Source organism: Octopus bimaculoides, chromosome 17, assembly GCF_001194135.2.
Source record: "Octopus bimaculoides isolate UCB-OBI-ISO-001 chromosome 17, ASM119413v2, whole genome shotgun sequence".
NCBI lineage: Eukaryota > Metazoa > Mollusca > Cephalopoda > Octopoda > Octopodidae > Octopus > Octopus bimaculoides.
Window position 1 is genome coordinate 14,888,296 of NC_068997.1, and position 7,205 is coordinate 14,895,500.

Sequence of the window (7,205 nt, forward strand, 5' to 3'; positions counted from 1 at the left end):
TATATGTATATATATATATGTATATATATATGTATATATATGTATGTATCTCTTCCTCTCTCTCTCTATCTTTCCCTATATATATGTGTATAATCTTCTGGCACTTTCTATCTTCCAAATCCACTCACAAGGCTTCGGTTGCCCCTAAGCTATTGTAGAAGATATTTGCCCAAGGTGCCATGCAGTGGGACTGAACCTGAAATCAAATTTCTTACTGCACAGCCACACCTGCACCTATCTATCTATCTATCTATCTATCTATCTCTCTCTCTCTCTCTCTCTATATATATATATATATATATATATATATATATGATGGGCGCCTATATATATATGTATATATATAGATGGATGATGGGCTTCTTTCAGTTTGCATCTACCAAATCCACTCTTGAGGTTATGGTCAGCCCAAGACTATGATAGAAGACTGAACACAGAAACAAGAGCTTCTTACCACACAACCACAGATAACACTATTAACCCATTTGATACTAATCAGTTAGAGACCACCTTTGTTCTGTGATACAAACTATCAGTTTTAAAATCATCTAAAAACTTTTCTGTGTAATTACATGCTAATTTATGTCCTAAATACCGGCTTAACTACAATAGAGTTATCTTACTAAATTCATCGTTATTTTTTGAAAGATTAATTGAAACAAAAGTAATATATTCCAACCGAAATGTGCTAATGAAAGTGTTAAAAGTGGCTATGATTACCTACAGTACTCTTATTTTGAAATTAATATGCCTATAAAAGTATGCATTCTGTATGGTTATGTATTCATGGCTGTTATGACTAAAGCCTCGAATGTGGGTTCATGTGACCGAGTTCACACTGAGGTGACGGCAATTGCCAGACCTAATGAGTTAGCTGGACTAAAGTATGGATTCGAAGCAGTAATTATGACATACACATAGCGCTTTTTCAAAAACTAAAAACAAAGAAGCAATCAATAAAAGAGACAAAAAAAAAAAGATCAGAATTGAAAGGAAAATAAAAAAAAAAAGAAAGGATAATAATAGAAGTTAATGGCACAATTCTAATTCCAAGAAAAGAATATCGGTATTAGAAGCTAAATAAACTAATTGAAGATACAGTTAATTTATTCTCAGCACGGTCCTATACTGGGTTCATTGGTAATTATCTGCCATTTATTTAGTCAGTGTCACCTTATTGAGACATTAGGTAAGCAGAAAATTAACATGAGAATAGACATATATACATACATTCATATGTATGTATATCAAATTTACATACAAGTATGTGTATATGTGTGTGGTGTATATGTATGTATGTGTGTGTGTATGTATGTATGTATATATATATACACAGATAGGGAGAGTTAGAAAGATAGATGTACATATATATATATGTATATATATATATGTGTGTGTGTGTGTGTGTGTGTGTGTGTGTGTGTGTACATACATACAAATAGAGAGAGTTAGAAAGATAGATGTACATATATATATATATATATATACATATACAGAGAGAGAGAGAGAGAGATATATACATACATACATATATACTCACACTCTCATTCACGCACTCAGATACATGCACAAACACACACATACACACACACATGCACACATATACACAGATACACACAACACACACATGTACCTTAGTTTGTTTCTTTCCCCATGGTCATTTTCTTTTTCTTTCTTAAGAATATAAATTACACATTCTAAAGTTTCACACTGTATTCAAATTTACATTGTTTGATAGTTATAATTATAACTTTTTTTCTTTTTTTTAATCCTACTTCCTCCCTCCGTTGGCCAATTCCTTTATTTATCTTCCAAGGGAAAGAATACATCTTTCTGAATTCAAATTACTTTTCGCACATTTTGATCTGGACCGACGTAAAATATCGGTAATGCTATCCTTTCCTTATGTGGTTCCTAAAGTACACAACTGAATTAGCAATAACATCTAGCGAATGTACTGAAGAGATAACTGAAGAGATGTTAGCATGGACCCCCACCCTGGCATCCGAAACTCTGAGTTTTATCATGGCTACTGAATAAGTGTCACATATTTTTACAGATATATATATATATATATATATATCAAGTGCCTCCTCCATGAGGTCCTAACAGATATGTATATATATATATATGTATATATATATATAATCCTATAGATATATACATATAGTCATTTATGTGCCGGTTTATACATAAAAAGCACCCATTACACTCTTGAAGTGGTTGGCATTAGGAAGATGCATCCAGCCATAGAAAGCATGCAAAATTAGACTGGAACTTCGAGCAGCTCTCCAGCTTACCTGTTTCTGTCAAACCATCTGACCCATGCCAAAATGGAAAGCAGGCACCAAATGATGATGATGATGGTTTCATCATTTCATCATTCAATGTTCACTTCTCCATGCTTGCAGGGTCAGATGTAATATTTTAAAGCAGGTTTTTTTTGGTCTTTCTTTCACAGTCAGATGCTCTCGCTGTTTCCAACCCTCACCTGTTTCTAAGCAAAGTAATATTTCCCCGTAGTCATGAGTTAATTGCCACACAGTCTTCACCAAAGGCAGTTCACTTCAGCTAAAAGTTAGAATGAACTGCATTTAAGTAGTGGAAATAAAAACAGGCCACCAGAGCAGGAAAGATGCTATAAGACTATTAACAAGGAAGGAGACAGATTATTCTTCACTGATGAAATTTAATGATTACAAGACTCTTGCTTTATTCACAAAATAAATACAAGAATAAAATAAGTACACTGAGATCCACAAACAGTAAATTTAGATCACCAACTGCAAAATCTAAAATAACTAGATATTACATTCATCATCATCATCATCATCATCATCCTCATCATCATTTAACGTCCGCTTTCTATGCTAGCATGGGTTCAACGGTTTGACTGAGGACTGGCGAACCAGATGGCTACACCAGGCTCCAATCTGATCTGGCAGAGTTTCTACAGCTGGGTGCCCTTTCTAATGCCAACCACTCTGAGTGTGTAGTAGGTGCTTTTACGTGCCACCGGTACGAGGGCCAGTCAGGCAGTTTTGGCAACAGCCACGCTCAAATGGTTTTGCTTACATGCTCCACCTACTATTACAAGGAGGATCTTTGGGGATAGAGTCATCAAGTGCCTCCTCCATGAGATCCTAACAGGAACAATTATTATTATTACATTACGATATTTGCCTTTCAGCCTTTTGGGGTTGATAAATTAAGTACCAGTGAAAACTTGGGTCGATATAATCAACTAGTTCCTTCCCCACAATTTCCGGCCCTTGTGCTTATAGTAGAAAGGATTATTAAATTTCCCAGCGGGATTTTCGAGTGTGATAATATCCACTAGGATCATCAAGTGGTTATTACCCAAACATCTCACTCTTGGTCTATCCATAGGTCTCCTGTTCTTTGACTCAGTTTGAAGAATATGTCTTGTAATTCTTTCCTGCAGTATTCTAACCCTGCATCTAAAGTACTGGAACTGTGATCTCTAAATGTGGTAAAGTAGCCTCTTGCCCTGGAGAGATCCCCTGATCTATGAGCTACGCACCCTGTTGAGTAGTAATGTTACTCCAGAGATCCTTTGGAGGAACTTCACTCCAGCCAATTGCATTTGCAATCATACTCTTTTGGTCATTATCCAACATTTATGGTTATAGGCGAGGATAGGTACAGAAACTAAACTGAAGATTCTATGAGAATTGAATAATGAAACTGGTACATTACGGTGCCAGCACCTGTAATTCTAGCATCCAGTTCAGTCTCCTGCTTTTTGTCTCATGTGAATATTGGTTTCAAATTTTGGCATAAGGCCTCATAAATTTTGGGAGAGGGTGAAGGTTGATTATATCAGCCCCATAGCTCAAATGGCACTCATTTTATCGATCCTGAAAGGATGAAAAGCTAAGTCACCTCAGTGGAACATACCTTGCGCATACTGAAAAACGAAAATCAAATCATAAAAGATTTAAAGCCAGTAGCTGTTAATGATGATGATGATGATGATAAAGATGACAATGATGATGATGACAATGGCAGAGGGTTTTGTCTTACAGTCATTATGTATCATTCAAATTTACAGACAATTTCCAAAAACTATCTTGAGAGGAGGCTAAAGAAATTCATAACATCTAAATGATGACATGAAAGGTTGAATGCCATATACAACTGTTAACACATTAAGATTACAACAAAACAAAACAACAAAGCAAACACAACAAAGAAAATCAAACGTATTGGAAGGAGATGACGTAGCAGAGATAGAATTTACTACTTTTAACAGTCCTCATTTGGGTTGAAACAGTTAAATATACTTGCCTAGCTTAATCTTATTAATTCTACAATTATGGAAGTAATCATTAAGACTCAATAGAGGTGTTCTTCTCAATATTCATTGAAGAGCATTAGTTTTCTTAGGAAGCCAATTTTCTAGATAAAATATAATTAACCTTTTAATTAAGGAACTTAATGTGCCATGAAATAATAGCTGCAGGTGATGAAATGACATGAGAATTGTGGAACAACATTGCTGCAGGAACTAGAAATCCTAAATTGTAAATTATTATCCCCAGTACCATAGCAGTGCAATTTCTATCACATACCGAGCTTCATAAATATTGAAAACAGACCAATCACTTCTCATAAGCATTACAACTAAATACAAGAGTTAGAACAAGCAGCATCTACATAGAATTGCATAGTTTAGTTAAATTGTCAATTATAATGGCTACATAAGATAATTTTCCCAAACTGAAATGCATATAGTATATAATATAATAATTTGAAAGATTATACCAAAATTATAAGGAACTCAAAATGTTCTGTCTGAGAGACAGAAAACCGTGCTGTAGTTAACATCTAATTATATGCAATGGTTACCACAATTTAATGAGAAGAGAAACTAGATGTTTGTGAATACATTCATACAAAATTACAATATGAAGTGTATAATAAAATATAATCATTAAAACAAGGCCCTGTCATATTCAGAAACTTAAAAGCAAACAGAAATACAGAATATACAGTCCAACAAAAGATGACAGTGACTTCGAAGTTACTGTCATATCTCTTCTTGTAATCTACTAAAACGTATTGAATAAGTCTCCAGTTTAATGTTAAATTGCTTTTATATATTGACTTGATATCAAACATTAAGTGGTGAAGGGGATTTTAAAGTTTTGGCTTGCTAAGTCACTATCAGCACTATTAGTCTTCATCATCATCATTATCGTCATCGTCGTCGTCGTCATCATCGCCGTTGTCGTCATCGTCGTTTAACATCTACCTTTCATGCTGGCATGGGTCGGACATTTTGACAGGAGCTGGGCAAGCAGAAGCCTGCACCATGCTTCTTTGTCTGTTTCGGCATGGTTTTTTACGGTTGGATGCCCTTCCTAACACCAACCACTTCACAGTGTGGACTTAAGTTTTGTAAATGTATAATAAATACACCACAAATATACCGAGTAATCCTTCGGTTTAATGTCAAATTCAGTTCTACGTTTAAGAGATGAGGAATTATGTACATTATTTACATTATTTACATTTGATGGATATTTGTCCTCATCTTGTTTGTTGTTAACACAACATTTCCGCTGATATACCTTCCAGCCTTCATCAGGTGTCTTGGGGAAATTTCAAACCTGGGTTCTCATTCCTAAGGTATAATAATAATAAAAGATAGATTGGTATACAGAGCTGCCTTCTGCAATTATGAGTAAGGAAATTCTGAGTGGATATATTTGCTTTTTTGTAGAAAGAGTGTTAAGTGTGATCTAACTTAAAAACCCTTCCAAAGAAATTTCATGTTGATATAAGTTTCAGACACCGTTATAAAATGCCAAAACTATTTTATTAAGTTGTGCATCATTTCTAAGATTAATTGAAAAAGCAATGTATTTCGATAGAAATATGGTAACATAAGTGTAAAATAAAAGAAATATGTAGAATTACGGAGTCTCACAGAGGTAATGACAAAAGACCAAGACCTTTGGCAATATGCTGTGCTTGAGAAGACCCATCAGGCCAAGTGAAATCGTAGTCGTGGCAGATACTGGTGACACGCAACTGGCACCCATGCCAGTGGCACGTAAAGGCACCCATAGTGGTGACACGTAAAAGCACCCATTACACTCTCAGAGTGGTTGGTGTTAGAAAGGGCATCCAGTCATAGAAAAACCATGCCAAATCAGACTGGAGTCTGGTGCGGCCTTCCCAGCTTACCATCCCTGGTCAGACCGTCCAGCCAATGCCAGCATAGACAACGGACGCTAAATGATGATGATGATGAAGGAGAATAGAAACTCTGAGTACTACAGATTCCCAAAGGGTATTAAAAAAAAAAAGGGAGTGAGAGAAAGAGAAAAAATGTTGTAGATCATGATAAGTATACAAAAACAAATACAAATCCATTTTGTATTTTGAAGATTTTGATAATTTAAATAAATAACTAACAATCCAGTTATGAAGATATAGCTAGTAGATTATGAGATCAAGTGTATACTTTTAAAAGTAAGCCATTTTTTTTACATGACAAGATTACTGTGTTGAAACAAACATCCAATAAGAATAAACAGATCAACATTTTTGATTCATAAGTTTTGAGTTTCATCTAAATAGCATTAAAATTGCCTAACAATCTTAAGCCTAGATTCACACAAACACATATATATACACAGACACATGCACGAACACACCTGTACATGCATACACACAAGCAAAGAAGACATAATTTGTATACAAATTCAGGTGTATAAAATGACTGCATGAAATAGAGAGAATTAAACTTTCTGGATTAAGCCAGCAAATCTGACTCAATGAGAGTAGCTCAAACTGCTAGAAATAACAGCCAAATTCCCTTCAAAATGCTTATTAACAATTTATAAATGGCAGGATATTGTAGTTCTAAGATACTTTGACCAAGAAAGCTAAGATAATTTTAACATCTGATCAATTATTTTAATATCTGATCGCTTTAATCAAGGTTAACCTGGATCAGAAAAGTAATATATTTCACATACATACATACATTCTTATATAAACATAAAACCACAAATATGAATATAAGAGGCTTCTTTTAATTTCTTTCCGTCAAATCAACAGATATTGACCAGTATAAGTCCTAATGCAAGGCAACTGCTTGAGGAACTATGCAATGTGGTCTCAAAACGTGGTTGTGCAGCAAATTTCTTAACTACGTTGTTATGGCTTAT